The 26,013-nt window shown below is 44.2% G+C and overlaps 1 protein-coding gene across 4 annotated transcripts in view; it reads right to left on the bottom strand.

Annotated features, from left to right (window-relative positions):
* PNCK (pregnancy up-regulated nonubiquitous CaM kinase) overlaps positions 1-26,013 on the bottom strand; it is a 51,106-nt gene that overhangs the window by 21,869 nt on the left and 3,224 nt on the right. The window contains exon 1 of one of the 4 annotated variants that reach the window (XM_061614211.1): positions 6,609-6,699. The exons of 1 other annotated variant lie outside the window; for it this stretch is intronic. The gene's annotated coding sequence lies outside the window, so the exon portion shown is untranslated. Of the gene's footprint in view, positions 1-5,776; positions 5,795-6,312; positions 6,528-6,608; positions 6,700-26,013 lie in introns of those variants that run through there. 2 more of the 4 variants (XM_061614212.1, XM_061614214.1) reach the window with 2 other exon arrangements.

The raw sequence follows: 26,013 nt of genomic DNA, 5'->3' as shown, positions 1-26,013 counted from the left end.
ACTTCTTTTAGAGGGAGGATTTCATGAACAGCATTGAATTTTGCATCTCCTGCTCTCACGTATATAAAGGAAGTGGGAAATACTGACCACGTGACTGGTGGGCCAGCTAGCAACTCTAGGCTGAAGACCTAAACAAATTCTCTTCCAGAAGGAAAAAAAAAGTACTATGTAAATATAGAACCACTGTTGCCCCTCATTTAATGAAAGGGTATGCACAAGTTGCAAATGAGGAATTAATATCATATATGTTAACAGCAACTACAATTGTGTATAATATACAGTAGCAGCAACAGCAAATGATAACTGATGATAAAAAAGAGAGAAGAGATTATAGCAAAATTACTTGCTATATATGCATAAGAGACAGTAGACAAAAAGTAAATAATTACCAGAAGAGAAGGTTTCTTTTTTTTAATTTCCAGAATAAGAGAAGTTGAGTTTTAGTTAAATATTGGTAGGTGTTTTACAGCCTAACCCTCTGGGAAGTTCTCCTGCATAATCTACGATGAAATGAATAGGAGCTCTGCAAGAGCTATGTTTGGTTTCAAGTGAGAAACATGTTTTCGAGTGAGAAGAAAAAGTTATTTCCATATTTTTATATTACAGCTCACTTTTGGGATTCTGCATGTTATATGCATATAACATGTTTGTATGTGTATGTAAATCATGATGCGATGCCCGAGCACATGCCCTCTATAACTGTGAAATCTTTGCTGCTAGATGGTGCCAACTTTATTCTGGAGCCTGGCCACTGGCATGGAGATAGATTGTCTGGGAGAATATACTTCCAGCACCCAGACCACTGTCTAAAGAACAGAAGATCAATTGAGAAGACAGAACCTGCCCCCCCCCAAAAAAGCTAACATGTAAAATATACATCTTACATCTCTCTCTTTTTCATTTTACCACTTTTTTTCTTTTTCAAAAAGAAAAGTCACCTCTACTAGAAGGTCCCGGGTCGCTTTCAAATTTCTGTAGCTTGCCCCAAGGCCTGGGGATAGAGAGGGAGGGCTATAGCTGTGCATAAATAAATAAGGTTCTAAAAAAACGCATGAAGAACAAACTTGTTGTTGTCCATGTTCCCTGCCAAAGATTTTGACTTCACAGAAGAGTAGACACATGGTCAGGGCCAGCCCGATACTCTTTGGGTGTCTGAAGAAAGACACTGAAATGACTCTCTCTCTCTCTCTCTCTGCCATTAATTTGCAATCCAGTAGGAAGTTTGTCTGGGCAAGTCTTTTCTGTTTTGAGTCTGAGATTAAGATCCGTCTTTCTTCCACTCTGCCACCCTTAATTAATTTCCAACTGCTTATGGTGGGACAGTCTCTAGGCCTAAAGGGGCATGTTCAGCTCTACATTTCCTTGCCCTAATGAACAAACACCAAAGCTAGAGTTAGAGATGGCAGGCAATAGCACCCACTTTCCCAGTAACCCATATGAAGCTGCTCAGGATTTAAGATTAACCCCACTTGCAGACCCTCAGACAGGACCTTTTCAGTAGTGGCCCCATATCTCAGAACTCTCTCCCAAAGGGTGTTTGTATGGCCCCCACCTTTGTTAGCTTTTAAACAACCTTTTAAAACCATTTTGTTTCTATTTGAATTTTACTGCTGGGCTTTTAAGTGTTCTCCTGGGCTTTTAAACTGGTGCTTTTTTTAGTTTTGTGATTTTATATGGGTGGAGGCTCACATCCCACTTTGAGAACACTGGGGCCCGATTAAATAGTCTTCTCTCTAGATAAAAGCTAGCCTCTGACCTGTCACTGTGCCACACTGTAACATCTTATCAAATTTGCAGATCAAAGTTGGTAGGGATAACTAATACCCTGGAGGACAGAAACAAAATTCAAAGTGATCTTGATAGGCTAGAGCACTGAGCTGAAAACAACAGAATGAAATTTAACAGGGATAAGTGCAAAGTTCTACACCTAGGAAAAAGAAACCAAATACACAGTTATAAGATGGGGGATACTTGGCTCAGCAATACTACATGCAAGAAGGATCTTGGGATTGTTGTTGATTGCAAGCTAAATATGAACCAACAGTGTGATGTGGCTGTAAAAAAGGCAAATGCTATTTTTGGCTGCATTAACAAAAGTATACTTTCCAAATCGCATGAAGTACTAGTTCCCCTCTAGTTGGCACTCATTAGGCCTCATCTTGAGTATTGCGTCCAGTTCTGGACACTGCACTTTAAGAAGGATGCAGACAAACTGGAAAGGGTTCAGAGGAGGGCAATGAGGATAATCAGGGGACAGGAAACAAAGTCCTATGAGGAGAGACTGAAAGTACTGGGCATGTTTAGCCTGGAGAAGAGAAGACTGAGGAGAGATAAGATAACACTCTTCAAGTACTTGAAAGGTTGTCACTCAGAAGACGGCCAGGTTCTCTTCTTGATCATCCCAGGGTGCAGGTCATGGAATAATGGGCTCAAGTCAGAGGAAGCCAGATTCCGACTGAACATCAGGAAAAACTTCCTAACTGTTAGAGGGGTACGACAATGAAACCAGTTACCTAGGGAAGTGGTGGGCTCTCCGACACTGGAGGCATTCAAGAGGCAGCTGGACAGCCACTTGTTGGATATGTTTTAAAATGGATTCCTGTACTGAGTAGGGGGTTGGAGTCCGTGGCCTTATTGGCATACTGTGTGGAATTAGGAGGGATGTGAATTTTGTGCCTCAGATGAATCATGTTTATAGATAACTGGTAGCAGATATACGTCAATTGTGTTATAATACTGGGAAGGATATTAGAACGGATAATAAAAGAGTCCATTGGCAACTATCTAGATGACAAACCTGTGATTAGAAGGAGCCAGCATGGGTTTGTCAAGAAAAAATCCTGTCAAACTAATCTCATCTCTTTTTTTGATCGGGTCACTAGCTTAGTAGATGGTGGAAATGCTGTAGATGTCATCTATCTAGATTTCAGCAAGGCGTTTGACAAAGTCCCCCACGACCTTTTGATTAGCAAACTAGTCAAATGCAGACTACATGAAAATACTGTCAGGTGGATTCACAACTGGTTGGAAAACCGTACTCAAAGAGTGGTCGTTGGTGGTTCTGCTTCCGACTGGAAGGAGGTCTCGAGTGGAGTGCTACAGGGTTCTGTCCTGGGGCCGATACTCTTCGACATTTTTATCAATGACTTAGACGATGGGGTGGAGGGAAGCCTTATGAAGTTTGCGGATGATACGAAACTGGGAGGGATAGCTAACACAATGGAAGACAGGAATAAAATCCAAAGGGACCTGGATAGACTAGAAAATTGGGCTGAAATTAATAAAATGACATTCAATAAAGACAAATGTAGGATTCTGCATTTAGGCCACAAAAACAAAATGCACGGGTACAGGATGGGAAATACCCGGCTTAGCAGTAGTGCGTGTGAGAAGGACCTTGGAATTGTAGTGGATCACAAGTTGAACATGACCCAGCAGTGTGATGCTGCGGCAAAAAAGGCAAACGCGGTTTTGGGCTGCATAAACAGAGCTATAGTTTCCAGGTCGAGGGAAGTAATAGTCCCACTATATTCTGCATTAGTCAGGCCTCATCTGGAATACTGCGTTCAGTTCTGGGCGCCACATTTTAAGAAAGATATAGACAAGTTAGAGCGGGTTCAGAAGAGGGCGACGAGGATGATAGCCGGTATGGAGAACAAGTCTTATGAGGAAAGGTTGAATGAACTTGGCATGTTCAGTCTGGTGAAGAGAAGGCTGAGGGGTGACATGATTGCACTCTTTAAGTACCTGAAGGGCTGTCACATAGAGGAGGGTACAGATTTATTCACTGCTGCCCCAGAGGGTAGGACTAGGTCTAATGGTTTTAAGTTGCAGGAGTGTAGATTCAGATTGGACATTAGAAGGAACTTCTTGACAGTAAGGGCAGTTCGGCAATGGAATCGACTGCCTAGGGTGGTGGTGGCATCCCCTTCGCTGGATGTCTTCAAGCAGAGGCTGGACAGCTATCTGCGGGAGATGCTCTAGCTGTGGATTTCCTGCTGTGAGCAGGGGGTTGGATCGATGGCCTACAAGGCCCCTTCCAACTCTATGATTCTATGTGTGTAAGTTAGAGAGTGCATGGGTGTGTACTCAACTATTTAATGTAGGGGCAAATGAGGATCCCTTGGCCAAATCCATCCCCTTGAGGTGTGCCATCCTTGATGCCCATCTGGAGGCAAAAGAGGGGTGGAGAAAAATGGCCTGTGTGAGAAAAGATCTTGTTGTTTGTTGGCAGGTGACAGAAGATGCAGGTTGAGGTGCTGACCCATCAGCCCTTTGGAAAGTGCCCTCTAGAAAACCTCGTTGCTGACCTAATGAATAGGTCTAATGAGAGGGGTGTGTGCACATGTGTGTGTGTGTGTGTACACGTGGATGTACACATTAGTAAACTGTTCTTATGTGTCTGTCATATTTGTACCTTCTTTTAAGGATCTCAGAGCAGCATAGTGGGGATCTTATCCCCTGTATCCTCACAACAAGCCTGTGAGTTCAGTTAACGCTGAAAGTAAATTGCCTAAGGCCACTCAATGAGATTAAAAGCAGGATTTTCCACTCCAAGTCTGATATTCCGTCCATAATTATACCAGTCTACCCATGTTTACATGAGTACTGTGGTCATTTTAAAATGGTACACTCAGTTAGCTGTTGGTTATATTACTGTCTGGTACTAAACATGAACCGTTCATAGATCTACATGTGAGGTGTCTGTGGACCAGTGTGTCAGATTGCTGTGGGGAGGATGGAACTGTGTTCAGCTCCTCTGACTTTTTTCTTTTCTTTCCTTTTAATGAATGTTGGTTGAATATGCTGGAGAGATGTAAATTTCACTAGAACAGCGTGGATGCTGCCTGCATATTCAGAAATCGTGAGTGAAAATGTAACATTGGCAAAATGCATACATTTTGCATCATATTACAATTACAATAAACTAGTATGTGTGCATGCAGTCCAAAATGATGTTGTGTTGAGAGAGACAGTGTATAGAAGTGGGGACTGTATGTGAAAATTACTGTGCAACAGGAATATTTGATGAAAGCAGATGAATTGCATACTGCAGAAATATGACTGCCTGTACATATGTCAGTATGTGTCATTTTGAAAATGTGTGTGTATGGTTGTGTGAACTGGAGGCTACCTCTCCCCACCCTTAAAAATCGTGGGTATTGTCAGTACACTTCAATCTGTGGTGAAAATGCTAAGTGTTTGCATGCAAGTGAAATGTGAACATGTGTGTGTGTGTTTAAGTACACACACACAGTCTTGTCCTATGGCAAGAAACCCCGATGCTGCATAGATAGATATGAAGGTTATGAATGATATAAATAGGCATGAATAGGTAAGGATGAAGGCATCAGGTGTGTGTGCAGAGAGAGGCTTTGGAGATGCATTGATGGGGAGGGGGGAGCGAGGTGGCCAATACAGGGGTAGTTTTAAATGATGGGGTATTAGCTGAAGAAGAGAGACATTTTCATAGAGGCAGATTAGCCTGTAATGGGAAGAGGCCATGTGGAGATGATCCAGAGTGGAGAAAATGGCTGGACAAACTGATGGATGGGTGAAGAGGATTCAGAGTAAGGCAGTGGGGAAGGGGGGAGCACAAAAGAACATGTGGATGGACAGATTCCAGCTCAGACCAGCGCCCAGCTTGATGAAGCAAGTGGAGAAAAAGAATAGCACTGAGCTCTACGACAAAAGCACAACAGGCAAGTCTCGCATGCCTTCAGCAACAACAAAAACAGCTTAATGAAACATTACTGATCCACATGCACACGCATACCCTCTTCAGCAAATGATGGATCCGCCTGTTTGGGTACACAACAAAGTAGTCTTCAGAGCTTCACGCACCCAAGACCCAAACAACACCGATTGGCCCTCAGCGAATTAGATATCCATTAGTTGCCCGCAGCAAATTTGAGATGCTCATTATTTGCCCGTCGACCACCAGACTTCTAGGTTGGATCTACTCCCTCGGTCCATAGAAACTTTATTCGCGCGCTCTTTCTCCTCCTGTCCTCACAGACAGGCACGCACCTAGAAATATTTCTGTGCCTTGCACACGTGCACTCACCCACCATATACAGCCCATATATCAATACCAGCCCTTCTGCTGCAGGGCTCTTTAATTGCACCGTGAGCAAGACATAGAAGCCTCCTGTCTCTGAATGAGAAAGCGCCCTGCTATGGACATAAACACAGCGCTAGGCAACCACAGGGCTGGGTACATTCCAAATACCCGCACGCACAGCCCGCCCCCCACAGAGCCCTGCCCCCCTCCCGCTCGGCTTCCCAGCCCAGGTGGTGCCCCTCGCCTACCTCTCCCAAGTTTCACACCCGCGACCGATCCTCCACTCCCACCACCACCACCACCTCTCCGCGCACTTTTTCGACCGCAATCCGGGTTCGTTTACATTCCTTCGGCGTCTGCATCCTGCGCGCTTCCCGGACTGGCGGTGCGTGCGGCTCGCGGGGGTGGCGTGAGTGGGTTGTGCGCGGGAGAGCGGGGGAGTGGGTCGGCCCACGCAGGCAGGGGGACTGCAACCGCAAGCCCCACCTCTCCCTCCCCTCCTTAAAGCCTGCTCTCTCCCCGCGATCCCTTCCCGCCTTCCTACCTGTTGGCAGACAGACGGCAGCGCCCTCCGGAGTTAGCCCATGCTAACAGGCAGCCCCTTCCCCATCTATCAAGACAGTCGGCCCGACCCCCCTCCACGCCTGGCGTGCTGGCTTACTCCACCCTCCTCATCCGTCTCTCTAAAAGCATCTCTCCGGCCCCTGCCTTGTAAGGAAATAACAGGCCGGCGCCGTGGCCTCTCTGGAGCTGCTGGAAATCAACCAAAGAGAGGGACACTAGTGGTCACTCTGGAGCTGGGCTTCGTGGATATAGCTGCTGCCTGGAGAGCATTAGAGGAGATAGGTCTAGCAACGGGTGTTAGGCATGATCGCTATAGCAGAACCTCCAAGTGCGGAGGCAGTGTATCTCTTAATAGGGAAACTGAAATCCTTTGTTCCAAAGTCGCCTGGACTAGATGGACGCATATTCTGATCCCGTGCAACTCATATCTGGCATATAAGAATTGGATCAGACCAAGGGTTAATCTAGGCCAGTCCTGCTTGTAGGCTTGCCAAAGGCATCTGGTTGGCCACAGCGAGAACAAGATGCTGGCCTAGGTGGGCCTTTGGCCTGATCCAGCAGGCCTCCTCTTGTGTTCTTCATATGTGGCCTTCCAGATGGTGTTGGACTCCAGCTCCCATCGTCCCTAACCATTGACAATCCTGGCTGGGTCTGATGGGCACTAGAGTCCAACAGTATCTGGAGGGCCACAGCTTTCCCTTTACTGATCTTGCCGAACATTCTGGCTCTAGCAACCAATTGCACAGGCAAGGCATGGTTCCCAGCATCCGTCAATTACACATGCTCCTTCTAGACTATTTGCTTCCTCCCCCCCCCACCATCACACACAGGATGAGATTCTACCACCAACTGAGCCATGGGAAGGATTTTATGCCTTTTAATATATTTACATTTGGGGGAGGGTGTTTTAATGTGGTTTGATGTTTCTTGTAAGCTGCTTTGGAAGGACTTGTATCCTGAAAAGTGGGATATAAATTATTGCAATAAATAAATAATAAATGACCAGGGATATACTTCTTCTAATAATGAAGGTTCCACTTGTCTTGTCACGGCTAGTGTCTATTATTGATAGACCCAGAGCTGGCTCAAGACATTTTGCTACCTGAGGCAGAGCAGCAAATGGCAACGGCACTTCCGCAAGTCAAGAAGCATAGGGTCCAAAGCCACTCAAGTTATTTGGCCCCCAAAGGCAGGGAGTCCCACAAACACCTCTGTGGCCCTTCCATAGCTGTAAAAATACCACAGTAATACATTCAGTAACTAAGAATGTGTTGCCATTCAGCTGCATCAGACAGCCACCTTGGTTTGCCTATTGTTAAAGCTGGCCCTGCGTAGGCTTATCCTCCATGACTACAACGTCTGGTCTAGAAGGAGAGTGAGTGGCGGATTGGTAACCAGTGGGGGGGCAGCAGCTGAGAACTTCTATGCAAAGACACTGTGCATCCTCCTTTTCAAGATCAGTTAGGAAAGGATGGAGCGGGGAAAACGGATGTTTGCAGCCATGGAAAGAAACAAGGTGTTTTGCAACATGTGGACACTAGATGGCATGTTTGCATCAGCCTGGCAATAACAGACTGGAGTGCATGGCCATATAGGCAGACTGTGGGTGATGACTGCAATGCCAAATGATGACATGTGTGAACTGGACACCATCAAGACATAACACTGAACAGAGTGCTCCTATTGCTTCAAATGGCATGCCTTTCAATGGCATCAAATTACGCATTATAGTTGCCAGTCATCAATTGTACATTGATAAAATGTAGAGTAGAAGAGACAAAGATTCATCTGTGAACCAGGCGTACAGGGGGCAGGTTATATATTCTACAGATTTGTGAAGGTTTTTACTAGACAGTATCATTTCAAGAGAGAGGCAGAGGATTGTATATTTAAATGCTAAAAGAGCTCCCTGTATATACAAATCTAAGGGAGAAAGATTCAACCTTGCCTCACCCCTATTTTTATTATGTAAGGGGATTGTTCCAACATATAACCTCTCACTGGCAGCCCAAAGTGGTGGAATCCAGGAAAAGCTTTACCAGTTGATTCTGCCAAATGTATAAATGGGTCCTAGGCAGCCATCTACTTCCTGGCGGATCTCCAGTTAAAAGGATCAAGTGGCAGGTGACGGGAGAGACTGTTCTCTACCTGAGAGCTGGAAGAGCTCCTGCCAGTCAAAGTAGCCAACACCAGGGTAGACAGGCAGTGGCAGCTGGTGCCCATTGGGACTGGTGGGGAAGAAGGCTGGTAGTCCAAAAGTAAATGGAGTCACAGCCAGGAAGTAAGAAGGCAGGCAGATGAGGGCTGGCTGAGGACAAGCTGAGGTTGCTGAGGCACTTCCCCATTCACTATGATGGACCAGCCTGCACAGGTTGTAAGGCATCTCCTAACTGGGCAGGTCCTTTCCATCCCCAGCCTATTCCTCCATTCTAAATATTAAGTCACGCCTTGTATCCAGCATGTTCTTCTGGTTTCAGTGCCTCTCTCTTCCTGAGGAACAGATTAACTGAGACGCAGGTGCCAGTAAGGTGTTATAGGGAAGAGGACAATAATCTAGTACTGAAGCTGGAGTGGCTTGGCCTCTTTCTCTTTCTCACCAAGTTCTCTTCTCCACCAGGTACCACCAGAGGTGTTGTCATCAGGGTCATAGGGGGTTGTAAACCTGTTACTTTTATGGGAGCATGGTCCCAGCCAGGTCCCTTTGTACGAGCCAATCAGTATGAAAAGAGAATGTGTTAGCCACTGAAAAGAGTCCTTGCCCTTTCGTGCTGATTGGAGCCAATCAGAGTGAAAGGAGATGAGTCAGCCACTGAGAATACTCTTCTCAGTAGCTAACAGCCTCCCCTTTCATGCTGACTGGCTCCTACGGACATCTGTCATAGTGGAGTGTGGACTTGTGAGATGATAGGGAGAACAAGGGAGGCAAGGGAAAGTGGAAAAGGGGTGTGTGGCATGACTATCATGAAGGGACCCTGCATTTCTGAATTTGCCACTACCCTACTTACTACTCACTTGAGCTCTGGAGCTGCACTGCCCAAGGCCACATCTTCACCATACATTCAGTACATCTTATACCACTTTAACAGTCATAGCTTTCCTCAAAGAACCATAGGAACTATAGTTTGCTAAGGGTCCTGAGAGTTGTTTGGAGCTGTACTTCGCAACTCTGGGAACTGTAGTTCTGTAGGAGGAATTGCCCCCTTTAGGATGCACACCTTAACGTGGTGAGGGGGTTTGAGAGTGTTTGAAGAAGCTGAGAGCAATGCCATCAGGAGTTTAGACCAAGAGGCTAGACTCCTAGCAGGGGCACCCATGGCGGAATGGTCAAAGCTGAGACACCAGACTAAGATGCATCCAAACTCAGAGGAAGGCAATGGTAAACCACCTCTGAATACCTCTTACCACGAAAACCCTATGAACAGAGTATCCAAAATGCAATACAAGATAGTGCTGGAAAATGAGACCTCCAGGTCAGAAGGCACTCACTGAGCTACGTGGTTGTGCTCAAAACGACTTCACACAGATTAGTTACCTCCGAGTACTAGCTAGAACAGCAAAGTGATTGATGATCTGTTTTTCAGCTTTCCTACCCAGTCCACCCCACCAAACCTTGGTAGTAGGGATCAAGATTCGGAGAACTACATCTTACACGTGCACATCAAATGTCATTCAAATACCTCATGCTTAATGGAGAGTCAGATTGACATCTTTCCAGGCTCCTTCAAAATGGGAAAGCAGTCAAGCTGGCTGGAGTCCAAACTTGGAGAGTGGGGTCTTGAAAATGCATGTATGTTTTCATTCCAATATCTCATTCTTCAGTGTATTTATCACTCTGTGGTGGGATCTAAATATTTCCTGGCACCCTTGGAAACAGCTGCAACGACTGACCTGCTATTCAAATTTGAAATGTACAACAGGGTGCTGAATGCCTCACTGCACACTCCTCTGCATGCTTACACAGAACTAAGGCTAATTGGGTTGTATTCAGCCAAGTTATATTCAGAATAGGCCCACTGAAATTAATGATCCTAAGGCTGTGAACACACTAATAATGAGAACAAAGCATTTCCCCTAGAGAGGGAACGGGTTGATCTGCTGATCAGTTGTGAAATCTCGTTGAAGCTAATTTTTTTTTAAATTCACTCAAGCTGATCCCACCAGTTTTACAAGAAAAAAGGGTGGGTTTGACTAATGTTGTGTGCCTCCTTTTTCAGAAGAGGGAGGTGGAGATGCACTGGAACTGGCAAAACAGTGGATGTCTTTCTAGCTAGAGTTAGTCATGTCTGTTCATTTCAATAGGTCCACTCTGAGTAGGACTAGCATTGGATACAACTTATTATGTTCAATGGGGCTTACTCTCTTAATAAGTGCATTTAGGATTGTTGTCTGAATCTTCTTGGGAGATAGCACATTGCATTATGTTTGATATGTTCTATGCCCCTTTGAAAACAGGCTTGGGGGGTTTGAGCTGGTTATTGAACTTGAAGCCTAGAATTGAATTCTGAGCACAGGTACTAAATTCCATTCTGATATCACGATTATCAGAAGGGTTATCATGTTATAAACAAGTGGAATGCTAGATGAGCTATTTAAACCAAAGCTCTCACTTCATATAAAGCACAGAACAGGGCAACCAAAACGACCATGGGAGATTGGAACACCTTCTTCAAGGGAAGCCTAGAACATCTAACACTTTTTAATTTAGAAGAAAAAACGATTAAGGCATACACGTGATTGAGGTTTATACAATCATGAATGATATGGAGAGAGAGAGAGATTTATTTCCTTCTTTTACAATGCTAAAACTCGGACTAAGTTGCATCCAACCTCAGAGGAAGGCAATGGTAAACCACCTCTGAATACCTCTTACCACGAAAACCCTATGAACAGAGTATCCAAAATGCAATACGAGATAGTGCTGGAAGATGAGACCCCCAGGTCAGTGAGCTACTGGGGAAGAACAAAGGACAAGTACGAGTAGCGCTGTGACTAATGACGCAGCTGGGTCAAAGCCGAAAGGAAGCCCAGAGGCTGATGCGCACAGATGCGAAAGGAGAGTCCGGAGTTGTACGACGCACACAATAGGAACATGGAATGTGAGAAGCATGAACCAGGGAAAGTTAGAAATTGTCAAGCAAGAAATGGAGTGTATCAACATTACAATACTTGGCGTGAGTGAATTAAAATGGACTGGAATGGGACATTTCCAATCAGGCAACTACAAAATATTTTATGCAGGAAATGACAAATCAAGAAGAAACGGGGTTGCTTTAATAGTGAGAAGTGATGTAGCAAAAGCAATTAGGAGCTACAACGCAAGGTCTGAGCGAGTGATATCAATGAGATTAAATGGGAAACCTATTAACATAACCATCATCCAAGTCTACGCTCCAATGGCAAACGCAGAAGAAGGAGGAGAGATTTTACGCAGAAGTACAGGAGGAAATTGATCACTCACCAAAACAAGATGTGCTGATAATCATGGGGGACTGGAATGCAAAAGTAGGAAACAGAGAAGAACTAGGAATTGTGGGAAAATGGGGCTTAGGAGACAGAAATAAAGCAGGAGAAAGACTTATTGAATTCTGTGAAGCCAATAATTTGTTTCTTGGGAACACATCTTTTTGAACAACTGAAAAGACGACTGTACACATGGACATCACCATATGGTCAATATAGGAATCAAATTGATTATAATGAATTGATTGTAATGAATTTGCTAGGCACTTCCAGGATAAAATCTCTTGCATCCGTCAGGACTTGGACTCCAATGTTATAGCAGTTGGATCAAATGAGGTATCCGGAGCACAGCCTGGTCATGATTTTTTGGATGAGTTTCAATTGGTGCAGCTTGAGGACGTTGACAAGGTGCTTGGATGGGTGCGTGCGACCTCTTCGGTTCTGGACCCTTGCCCCTCTTGGCTAATAAAAGCTAGCAGGGATGGAACAGCCGGCTGGGCCAGGGAAGTGATTAATGCCTCACTGTGTGAGGGAGAGGTCCCAGGCTGTCTGAAGGCGGCAGTAGTGAGACCACTTTTGAAGAAATCTTCCCTGGACCCAGAAAATCTTAATAATTATAGCCCGGTAGCGAATGTCCCATTCCTGGGCAAGGTTCTAGAAAGAGTGGTTGCGGACCAGCTCCAGACACTCTTGGATGAGACCGATTATCTGGATCCATTTCAATCAAGTTTCAGGCCCGGTTATGGCACGGAGACGGCCTTGGTCACCCTGTATGATGACTTATGCCGGGAGAAAGACAGGGGGAGTGTAACTCTGTTGATTCTCCTTGATCTCTCAGCGGCTTTTGATACTATCAACCATGGTATTCTTCTGGGAAGACTTGTGGATTTGGCAGTTGGAGGTACTGCTTGGCGGTGGTTCTGCTCCTACTTGGCGGGTCGTCTCCAGAAGGTAGTGCTTGGGGAGCATTGCTCGGCACCCTGGGCTCTCCAGTATGGAGTTCCGCAGGGGTCAGTTCTGTCCCCCATGCTCTTTAACATCTACATGAAGCCGCTGGGTGCTGTCATCAGGAGTTTTGGAGTGTGTTGTCACCAGTATGCTGATGACACGCAGCTCTACTTCTCCTTTTCATCTTCATCAGGTGAGGCTGTCAAGGTGCTGAACCGATGCCTGGCTGCGATAATGGACTGGATGAGAGCGAATAAATTGAAGCTCAATCCAGACAAGACTATGCTGTTAGTAGGTGGTTCCCCTGACCGGATGGTAGATGTACAACCTGTCCTGGATGGGGTTGCACTCCCCCTAAAGGAGCAGGTTCGTAGTCTGGGAGTTCTTTTAGATCCATCCCTGTCACTGGAGGCTCAGGTAGCCTCGGTGGCACGGAGTGCGTTCTACCAGCTTCGGTTGGTGGCCCAGCTACACCACTATCTGGACAGGGAAAACCTTGCTTCAGTTGTTCATGCTCTGGTAACCTCTAAATTAGACTACTGCAATGCACTCTACGTGGGGCTGCCCTTGAGACGGTTCGGAAACTGCAGCTCATGCAAAATGCGGCGGCCAGACTGATAACTGGGACCAGGCGGTCCGAACATATAACGCCGATTCTGGCCCGCCTGCACTGGTTGCCTATATGTTTCCGGGCTCGATTCAAGGTGCTGGTTTTAACCTATAAAGCCTTGTACGGCATGGGACCACAATACCTGATGGAACGCCTCTCCCAATATGAACCTACCCGCACACTGCGCTCAACATCGAAGGCCCTCCTCCGGGTGCCTACTCAGAAAGAAGCCCGGAAGGTGACAACAAGAAAAAGGGCCTTCTCAGTGGTGGCCCCCGAACTATGGAATATTCTTCCTGATGAGATATGCCTGGCGCCAACATTATTATATTTTCGGCGTCAGATAAAAACCTTCCTCTTCTCCCAGGCATTTTCAGCATTTTAGTAGTATTTAATATGCATTTTAGTGTGTGTTTAATTATGTTTTAATTCCTGATATTTTTAACTTATTTTTAAACTGCTTAATATGAGGTTTTAATTGTATGTCAGATGTTTTTTACCTGTTGTAAACCGCCCAGAGAGCTTCAGCTATGGGGCGGTATATAAATTGAATAAATAAATAAATAAATAATTGGTAGCAGAAGAGGGAGAAGTTGATTTGTTTCTTGCCAACACAGTTTTTGAGCAACCAAAAAGACGACTGTACACGTGGACATCACCATATGGTCAATATAGGAATCAAATTGACTATATAATTGGAAACAGAAGATGGAGAAGTTCCATACTTTCTGCAAAAACAAGACCAGGAGCAGACTGCGGTACAGATCATGAACTGATCATATCGAAAATCAGAGTAAAGCTAAAGAAGAACAACAAAGCAATCATAATGCCGAAATACAATTTAAATAACTTCCCAGAAGAATTTAAAGATCAAATAAGGAACAGATTTGAGGCTCTAAACTTAGTTGACAGAGAACCAGAAGAACTATGGAGTGAAATCAGAGACATTATCAGGGAAGAATGCAAGCAGACAATACCTCTTGTTAAAAAGAGAGAAAGATCTCAATGGATGACTGAAGAAACTCTTAAAACGGTTAAAGAGAGAAGGAACGCAAAAGCAAAAGGCGGCAGAAACACAGTCAGAACCCTAAATATAACAATACAGCAACTAGTACGTAGTGACAAAGAGAACTATTACAATAGTTATTGTATAGAAATGGGACTGCCTTCAAGTCGAACAAGCCCAAGCCCAGGGGGTGGAGGGGGATAGTGCATGGAGGGGGGGATGAAGTTGAGCTCCAGTTCCCTCGGGTGGTCCAGAGAGAGGTGTCAGAGGAGGATGAGATTTTTGAGGACACCGAGGGAGGGGGAGATGCTGACAACTCGCAAGTTCCCATGGTCAGCCCTCCCGTCGACAAAGCGCCTGCTCTGACTGCAAGCACTCCAGCAGAGCTGTTCGGAGGTGATCTTGTGTGCATGACAACTCTGCCCCCCCCCGGGATTCCCCGCCTGGCACTTCAAACGCTTCCCTGCCAACATGCTTCCTGCCCCCCCCCCGAGGTTGAGCCGGCACCTAGCAAGCCTTTGCTGTCAGATGAGCAGCCGGAGGCTTGCCCCTTCTCGCCCCTCGTGAGATGACGCGAGAAGCGGGAAGGTCAGAAGGTGGTTCTTTGCAGGAGTCAGAGATTACAGGCAAAGACCTTCCCTATTTAAGGCGGCGCCCCCGATTGGGTTGCTGAGTCAACTTACTCCACACGCTGCACAGAATGCCTAGGTAGCTTAGCTAGGGCCAGTAGTGAGTTAGCATAGTCAGGTCTATGAAGCGCACTGCTTTTGATGTAACCGTTACTGTCATAAAACAAGAATTAATTCCAGTTTCGCCTCTGTCTTGTGTCTCATGCTCTGGGCAGGACAAGCGGATAAGAGAAAAATCAACTCATTTGAAATGTAGTGTTGGAGGAGAGCTTTGCGCATACCATGGACTGTGAAAAAGACAAATAATTGGGTGTTAAAACAAATTAAAACAGAACTATCACTAGAAGCTAAAATGATGAAACTGAGGTTATGAAACTTTGGATACATAATGAGAAGACATGATTCACTAGAAAAGTTTGTTCACCACCCTGAGAGCTATTCTGCTAAGGGCGGTATATAAATTGAAATAATAAATAAAATAAAATAAATAAAAGACAATAATGCTAGGAACAATAGGAGTAGAAAAAGAGGAAAGCCAAACAAGAGATGGATTGATTCCATAAAGGAACCCACAGACCTGAACTTACCAGATCTGGAAAGGGTGGTTCATGACAGATGCTCTTGGAGGTCACTGATTCATAGGGTCGCCATAAGTCACAATCGACTTGAAGGCACATAACAACAACGGAGAGAATTGTGGGTCTCCTAACATCTCTCAGGATTCTTAATAAACTACTGTTCCCAGGATTCTTTAAGCTATGACTATTTATGTGGTACAATAATGCTTTGAATGTATGGTGAGGATGTGGCCAAGTCTCAGGTTCTCAGGCTCAGGAGACTGGGCAACCCTAAGGCTATTTGTGGAACAGACATGAAATTCCATTTGGTCACAGTAGGGGGCTCCATGTCCATTCCACATGGAGATAGCTCTGCTGTCTGTCCAGGAACCTCCTTCACTTTAAAGTGACAGATCATTCTGCCTTACTGCCTCGTCAGATAGTTTTGGAAATATTTGAGTAGGATGAAATAGGAAATAGAATTCTGCAAATGCAAATTAGATAAAGACATAAAGACCTTCCCAGAAATACAAAACTTCTGGAATAGCTACTTCAGTTGATGCACAGGAAACACCAGGACAGAATTCTGCTATTAGCCTCACTTAATGGACCCTGCTCTGTCCACTCCCCTGGTTTTACAGTGCCATGCTCACCCCATCCCCCATCCCCATGAACTCTAATAAAACTGCTTCTTTACTAAAGGAAGGTGGCTTTATAACCTTTCCTCCTCTATAAATATGGGGTGTGAGCTATTTTAATTACAGAAAGCTCTCCATAGAGAACTTTCAATCCTTCTCCAAGTCCCTTCAGATTTCTCTAGTTACCCTTGCCTCCTTTCCCTCACCACTGAAATTTAGATTGTAAACTCCTCAGGGAAGGAACCTGACCTTTTTTTTATTTCTGTTGCTCTGTAAAATATTATGTCAACATCATCTTCATCATCATCATCATAATTCCTTCTTGTACATTTTGTGCCGCCTTTAAATCATATGTCCAAAGTCAAAGGGTTGGATTCAGCTAAGTCCTACTCAGTAGACACATTGAAATTAATAAACCAAGTTAGTCATGTTTTTTAACTTCAGTGGGTCAACTCTAAGGAGGACTAGCATTGAATAACACTCATTGCTTCCAGTGGTAAGGTCAGAGTTAGCCAATGTGGTCCCCTCTAGATGTTGCTGGACTCCAACTCCCATCATCCCTGACCTTTGTCCATGCTGGCTGGGGCTGATGGGAATTGGAGTGCAACATTACTATTGGTTATCCTCAGCTAAGACGTAGGATACAATACAATCTTTTTTTTTCCTCCTCAGAAGCTACCCAAGTTTATGAGCAAATTGTTGCCAGTGATCCTCTGGTCATCCCTAGGCAGTAAGTTGCACAGACTGGTTAATTAGATGCAGTGTATGACAGCAGCAGTGCAGTGGCAAATTCAGAAGTACAGGGTCCCTTCATAATAATCACAGCCATGCCCCTCCCTTTTTCTTTGCTGCTGGGTTTAGAATGAATTCCTTGTTAATGCCTTCTCTCACAACAGACCTCCCTAGAAGCCAATAAGCATGAAAGAGGAGAGTGTTAGCTGTTAAAATGAGTCTTCTCAGTGGCTGACTCACCTCCTTTCACTAATTGGCTCCAAACAGCAGGAAAGCACAAGGAAACATGTTAGAAGTCTCTTTTCAGTGGCTAACACACTCCCTTTTCATGCTGATTGGCTCATAGGATTCTGGAGACCAAAGGACCCTGCTGGGACCCTACTCCCAAAAAAGTAAGGGGTCTAAGACCCCCCAAGACCCAGGACAACTACACCCCTGTATGAAAGAATCTTTCTTTGACTTGGTAATTATTTGCCTCCTTTGCAGTGACTGGCCCAGTGTCCCATTTTTTGATGTTTTCTGTCCATTAAAATAGCATGAACCATTGCTCTGCTGAACATCCTGTAATTGACACGATATTCATTTAAAGTGTCTACAGGCCTCCCTTCAGATCAGGAAGTAAAACATAAGGGGGTTGTATCAGGTATTGCAAAATACGTTGGATTTAAAATATAGCAAGGAGGCAAAGGGGGGAAAGGAGAAAGAGGTTTTATTAAATTACACGGTAGTCTGAACCTTGATCAGGAATACGTTGAGCTATACAAGAGACCCAACCCCGTGCAGGGTGGCAAAGCCCTGAGAGATCAAGTGACATGTCCAAGATCACGCAAGGCATATACGGCAGAGTCAGAGTATCTCCCTTTCTCTTCCTACCCTCACACTTCCTCTCATCCTTTTTCTGAAAAACCCTGGAGTATTTGTGTGCTGCTCTGTATAATAATCAGCAGGTCTGTGGGTCATTGCCAGATTTCCATGCCAAACCCAGATGGTCTATGGGCCACCACCAAACCCCAGAAGGCCTTATTTGAATTGCAGTGGAAATTTCACCTCCTTCTGGGACAGCACGGAAATCCCCTCCATCACCGATCTTTTGCAAAAATTGCTCGTCTCATTTGTTTTTCAGCAGAGAGAATGCGACTCACCATCTGGTGACGTTTCCTCCATCTGTGTCAGCTGAAAAACTCATGTCTTCATAGACATAGACACACACACACACACACAATATTTCAGAGAGGCCATGACCTTCTTCTTTATGTAAAGAGAAACAAGAAGATGGAATGGGATATGGGGCCTGGAAAAGTCAGGAGATAGTGTGAATCTCCAGTTCAGGACAAAAAATGGGATTGTATTACACCTCTCTCTTTTAAGGACCAGCTCTTACAACTAAGTATCTATTCAATACCATCACAGTATGCACCTCCACATAATGGCATAAGGAACTAGGCAGGTTCCTTCCTGTCTCAAGGAGCTGGCAGTCTGATTCTGATAATGGAGGAAAGAACAGAGGGAGGGATGAGGAGGAGGGGACAAGCAAAGGTAAAAAGAGTTCCCTTCATTATTAGGTTCATAATTGACACCCGTGTGTGAGAGAGAGTGATCCTCGCCACCCTATTCTTGGACAGATTACAGTATATGATTATTACTTTATATAGTACCATTTATGTAGGATGGTGTATTGCAATTTGCAGGTTTTGTAATATTGTAATATATATGACCAATATTTTTTTAAAAGATGCAAACAATTGAAACCAGAAATTACAGAGGGCCTGTGGGTAAGAGGCCTCTGGGTCAGGAGGTGGGGCCCAGAGTTTTTTGTTTTTGTTTTGTACATTTGGGGACAGGGCCTGGAGCATTTTCAACCTGGAGACAGCCCGAGCTGGGGTTTGAGGGCTGGGGTCAGAGTCCAGCACAAAATCTGCCTGTTCAAGTTGATGTACAACTTTAGCCTTCCCCCTGCTTTTCTGGCAGCCAAGGCAAAACAAACAGGCAAGCTATGCTTTCCCCCACCTTTTATAACCTGGTCTGTTAGGACCCCTGTATGAATAAAGAGCCTATCCTTCCCCAGCGGGGAGGAGGTGGGAAAATGGACTTATGTAGGGACACACACCCCACACACTCCCCGTGAAGGAGAAGCTTCCCCATCCTAGGGAAGAGACAGTGAGAGACAGATCTTGCCTGGCTGGCACCCTTCCCTGGCATCATGTGCCTGGGCTTGGATTCTTTTTTAAAAACAATCTCTCCCACACTGGACGAAGAGGCAAAACCTGTTTATTCCAAGGGATTGGTGGCTTATGTAGCATGCTGGGGATGCAAAGTGATTAGAGTCATACATTATCTTATACTGAAGAGGGTCAGCAGCGCTGGTGGGCAAGGGAGCAGAGGAACCAGCTATGCCTGTGTCTCTTGCCCTTCTCACACATGAGGCATAACAACCTATCATTCCACTCAACTTGGGAGCACATCCACCAACGTGGTTGTGCTCAAAACGACTTCACACAGATTAGCTACCTCCGAGTACTAGCTAGAACAGCAAAGTGATTGATGATCTGTTTTTCAGCTTTCCTACCCAGTCCACCCCACCAAACCTTGGTAGTAGGGATCAAGATTCGGAGAACTACATCTTACACGTGCACATCAAATTTCATTCAAATACCTCATGCTTAATGGAGAGTCAGATTGACATCTTTCCAGGCTCCTTCAAAATGGGAAAGCAGTCAAGCTGGCTGGAGTCCAAACTTGGAGAGTGGGGTCTTGAAAATGCATGTATGTTTTCATTCCAATATCTCATTCTTCAGTGTATTTATCACTCTGTGGTGGGATCTAAATATTTCCTGGCACCCTTGGAAACAGCTGCAACGACTGACCTGCTATTCAAACTTGAAATGTACAACAGGGTGCTGAATGCCTCACTGCACACTCCTCTGCATGCTTACACAGAACTAAGGCTAATTGGGTTGTATTCAGCCAAGTTATATTCAGAATAGGCCCACTGAAATTAATGGTCCTAAGGCTGTGAACACACTAATAATGAGAACAAAGCATTTCCCCTAGAGAGGGAACGGGTTGATCTGCTGATCAGTTGTGAAATCTCGTTGAAGCTAATTTTTTTTTAAATTCACTCAAGCTGATCCCACCAGTTTTACAAGAAAAAAGGGTGGGTTTGACTAATGTTGTGTGCCTCCTTTTTCAGAAGAGGGAGGTGGAGATGCACTGGAACTGGCAAAACAGTGGATGTCTTCCTAGCTAGAGTTAGTCATGTCTATTCATTTCAATAGGTCCACTCTGAGTAGGACTAGCATTGGATACAACTTATTATGTTCAATGGGGCTTACTCTCTTAATAAGTGCATTTAGGATTGTTGTCTGAATCTTCTTGGGAGATAGCACATTGCATTATGTTTGATATGTTCTATGCCCCTTTGAAAACGGGCTTGGGGGGTTTGAGCTGGTTATTGAACTTGAAGCCTAGAATTGAATTCTGAGCACAGGTACTAAATTCCATTCTGATATCACAATTATCAGAAGGGTTATCATGTTATAAACAAGTGGAATGCTAGATGAGCTATTTAAACCAAAGCCCTCACTTCATATAAAGCACAGAACAGGGCAACCAAAACGACCATGGGAGATTGGAACACCTTCTTCAAGGGAAGCCTAGAACATCTAACACTTTTTAATTTAGAAGAAAAAAACGATTAAGGCATACACGTGATTGAGGTTTATACAATCATGAATGATATGGAGAGAGAGATTTATTTCCTTCTTTTACAATGCTAAAACTCAGACTAAGATGCATCCAACCTCAGAGGAAGGCAATGGTAAACCACCTCTGAATACCTCTTACCACGAAAACCCTATGAACAGAGTATCCAAAATGCAATACGAGATAGTGCTGGAAGATGAGACCCCCAGGTCAGAAGGCACTCACCGAGCTACTGGGGAAGAACAAAGGACAAGTACGAGTAGCGCTGTGACTAATGACGCAGCTGGGTCAAAGCCGAAAGGAAGCCCAGAGGCTGATGCGCACAGATGCGAAAGGAGAGTCCGGAGTTGTACGACGCACACAATAGGAACATGGAATGTGAGAAGCATGAACCAGGGAAAGTTAGAAATTGTCAAGCAAGAAATGGAGCGTATCAACATTACAATACTTGGAGTGAGTGAATTAAAATGGACTGGAATGGGACATTTCCAATCAGGCAACTACAAAATATTTTATGCAGGAAATGACAAATCAAGAAGAAACGGGGTTGCTTTAATAGTGAGAAGTGATGTAGCAAAAGCAATTAGGAGCTACAACGCAAGGTCTGAGCGAGTGATATCAATAAGATTAAATGGGAAACCTATTAACATAACCATCATCCAAGTCTATGCTCCAACATCAAACGCAGAAGAAGAGGAATTGGAGAGATTTTACGCAGAGGTACAGGAGGAAATTGATCACACACCAAAACAAGATATGATGATAATCATGGGGGACTGGAATGCAAAAGTAGGGAACAGAGAAGAACTAGGAATTGTGGTGAAATGGGGCTTAGGTGACAGAAACGAAGCAGGAGAAAGACTTACTGAATTCTGTGAAGCCAGTGATTTGTTTCTTGCCAACACAGTTTTTGAGCAACCAAAAAGACGACTGTACACGTGGACATCACCATATGGTCAATATAGGAATCAAATTGATTATATAATTGGAAACAGAAGATGGAGAAGTTCCATACTTTCTGCAAAAACAAGACCAGGAGCAGACTGCAGTACAGATCGTATCGAAAATCAGAGTAAAGCTAAAGAAGAACAACAAAGCACTCATAATGCCAAAATACAATTTAAATAACATCCCAGAAGCATATAAAGATCAAATAAGGAACAGGTTTGAGGCTTTAAACTTAGTTGACAGAGAACCAGAAGAACTATGGACTGAAGTCAGACTCATGATCAGAGAAGAATGCAAAAAGACAATACCTCTTGTTAAAAAGAGAGAAAGACCCCAATGGATGACTGAAGAAATTCTTAAAATGGTTAAAGAGAGAAGGAAAGCAAAAGCAAAAGGAGATAGAAACACGGTCAGAACCCTAAATGCAACTATACAATAACTAATACGTAGGGACAAAGAAAACTATTACAATAGTTATTGTATAGAAATAGAAAAGGACAACAAAATGGGAAGAACAAGAGCCCTATTCCAAAAGATTAGAGAAATGAAAGGGAAATTTAAACCACAAGTAGGGATGTTGAATAATCAACAGGGGAACATACTGACTGACCGAGATGAAATAAAAGGAAGATGGAAGCAATACACTGAAGAGCTCTATAAAAGAGATGACAGGATGACAGATTCATTCATGGAGGAACCATATGGTGAAGAACCAGAAATTTTAGAATGTGAGGTGAAAGCTGCTCTTAAAATTCTTGGAAGAAACAAATCACCAGGAATAGACGGCATACCAATAGAGTTGCTACTAGCTACTGAGACTGTATCTGTTCAAATCTTGACAAAAATTTGTCAAGAAATATGGAAAACTAAACAATGGCCCACAGACTGGAAGCGTTCAATATATATCCCACTTCCAAAGAAAGGGGATCCCAGAGAATGTAGTAATTACCGAACTATTGCCTTAATATCCCATGCAAGTAAAGTAATGCTCAAGATTCTACAACAAAGGCTCTTACCATATATGGAGCAAGAAATGCCAGATGTCCAAGCTGGATTTAGAAAGGGAAGAGGCACCAGAGATCATATTGCAAACATACGTTGGATAATGGAACGGAGCAAGGAATTTCAGAAGAAAATCACCCTGTGCTTTATAGACTACAGCAAAGCCTTTGACTGTGTAGATCATGAAAAACTATGGCATGCTTTAAAAGAAATGGGGGTGCCACAACATCTGATTGTCCTGATGCGCAACCTATACTCTGGACAAGAGGCTACTGTAAGGACAGAATATGGAGAAACTGATTGGTTCCCCATCGGAAAGGGCGTGAGACAGGGGTGTATTTTATCACCCTATTTGTTTAATCTGTACGCAGAACATATCATACGGAAAGCGGAATTGGACCAAGATGAAGGAGGTGTGAAAATTGGAGGGAGAAACATCAATAACTTAAGATATGCAGATGATACTATACTCTTAGCAGAAACCAATAATGATCTGAAACGAATGCTGATGAAAGTTAAAGAGGAAAGCACAAAAGCAGGACTACAGCTGAACATCAAGAAGACTAAAATAATGACAACAGAAGATTTAAGTAACTTTACAGTTGACAATGAGGACATTGAACTTGTCAAGGATTATCAATACCTCGGCACAGTCATTAACCAAAATGGAGACAATAGTCAAGAAATCAGAAGACGGCTAGGACTGGGTAGGGCAGCTGTGAGAGAACTAGAAAAGGTCCTCAAATGCAAAGATGTATCACAGAACACCAAAGTCAGGATCATTCAGACCATGGTATTCCCGATCTCTAAGTTGGACAGTGAAAAAGGCGGATAAGAGAAAAATCAACATTTGAAATGTGGTGCTGGAGGAGAGCTTTGCGCATACCCTGGACTGCAAAAAAGACAAATAATTGGGTGTTAGATCAAATTAAACCAGAACTATCTCTTGAAGCTAAAATGTTGAAACTAAGGTTATCATACTTTGGACACATAATGAGAAGACATGATTCACTAGAAAAGACAATAATGCTGGGAAAAACAGAAGGGAGTAGAAAAAGAGGAAGACCAAACAAGAGATGGATTGATTCCATAAAGGAAGCCACAGACCTGAACTTACAAGATCTGAGCAGGGTGGTTCATGACAGATGCTCTTGGAGGTCGCTGATTCATAGGGTTGCCATAAGTCGTAATCGACTTGAAGGCACATAACAACAACAACAACAAAAACTCAGGTTCACCAAATGAGAGTGATGGGCAAGTAGAATCTGATAGAGATGAAGGGATCTTAGGGGCTGTCTAGGCTAACCACTTGCTCAATGCAGGATCTATAGCATCCTGGCAGATTTATTTATTTCATATAGTAATTTCTATTCCAAAGCAGAATAGAACTCCTCAGTGCACTTAACAATCATTAAAATCACAGTATCACATAAAACCATGCATTGCGTAAACCTTCAGTCAAAATACAACAGAGGGTGGCAGAAACCACAGCATTCATTCATTTTACATAGACATTTTTCTGGCCATCCTTCCTCTGCTTAAATACCTCCAGTGAAAGAGAGCCCACCACCTCCTGAGGCAGATGTTTCATTGCTCAAACAGCTCATATAATTAGGGGGAAGATTCAGAACATGTGAAAAAAGTACTTTACACAACACGTAATTTGTGTATGCCAGGGGTAGCCAATGTGGTGGCCTCCAGATGTTGCTAGACTATAACTTCCATCATCCCTGACTATTCTTTGTGCTTTCTCGGGCTGATGGGAATTATGGTTCAACCACCATATAGCTATTCCTGGATATGCCATTCACTTCCGTGAGATGTAGTATGTTGGCCACTAAGCTTACATAGCTTTTAAAAAGGAAAAGATTAGACACATTCGGGAAGGATAAGTCAATCCATCATCATGATTTTGTGTATGTGGCAAAACACACACACACAAAATACCATTCCATTTTGCACAAGGAAACTGACGAAGAGAGGGCAGGCATCCTGGCTGCTGGCTTTTTCTGCTCTTACTTGGATTGGCGGCTTTGATTTCAAACATTCTGGTACCTGGGAGGGCCAGGGAGAAGATCCTGGAGTAGACCCAGGGACAGCCAGTTTAGGGAGTGGAGCCTGGCAGACGCCAGCAGGAGCAGAGCTAATAGTAAAAGCTTTCTGTTGGCAGATACAATGGGCTGAGCCTGTGTTTGGATTCAAGTGTGAGTTGAAGGAGCTGTGTGCAAAAAAGCAAATGCGAGAGCAATCCCCAAAGCTGCCTCTGCCAAGGTGCAGCATCGTGGCTATCACCACTCACTCTGCTGAGTCTGCTCCCTTCGGCACAACAGAGCCTGCGGAGGGGCGTCTTTCAGGCACTCTCTCACACTGCAGTCTATGAAACTGCTCTGGGGTGCTGAGCTTATCAGCCTGGCTCATGTGAGTGAGTGAGTGAGTGAGTGAGAGAGAGAGAGTCTGGGGGGGCTAAGGTCAAGCATAAACAGCAAATATTCTTGTGGCACTATAATGACTAAAAAATTTCTTGTGGCATTAAAGATATTGTGGACCATACTACACTTTGTTAGATGCAGCTCAAATATGCACATTATGTGGGAATGCTGCCACTGATGCTTACACTCTCTCTCTCTCTCCCCAGTGGTGCTCACAAAATACGGGCCATGAACCCAACATTCTGCTTTTACTCTAAAATAATCTCCCCCAGAGGTCACTAGTCAGTATGTTTTGATCTGTTGTTAGTACTAACACTTCAAAATGCTAACGCAAGAAAATGTTTTTCCTCCACCACCTCAGGAAATGAAACCCAAGAGGTATCAGTGCCTGAGTCGAGAAGGAAGTCAAGAAGGAAGATAGGAAGAGACTATGAGAAACTCTAAAGCCAACATGGTGCCCTCCAGATTTTTGGACTACAGTTCCCCTCATCCCTTGTAATTTGCCATGCTGCCTAGAGCTAATGGGAGTTGTCGGCCAAAACATATGGAGGGCACTACGTTGGCTATTTCTGCTGTAAAGGGAGGTCTTGGTCTTATTGCAGGGCTCAATTTAAGCTAAGGATTAGCTCAAGAATCTACTTTCAGTTCCAGAGCTTCAACTTGGAACACAGAGCACCTTTGAGCTACATGCAGTGCACTTATTACTACAAGTGATTTGAGGCTG

This window comes from Rhineura floridana, chromosome 3, assembly GCF_030035675.1.
Source record: "Rhineura floridana isolate rRhiFlo1 chromosome 3, rRhiFlo1.hap2, whole genome shotgun sequence".
Lineage (NCBI taxonomy): Eukaryota > Metazoa > Chordata > Lepidosauria > Squamata > Rhineuridae > Rhineura > Rhineura floridana.
This window is presented reverse-complemented; position numbering and strand designations above follow the sequence as displayed.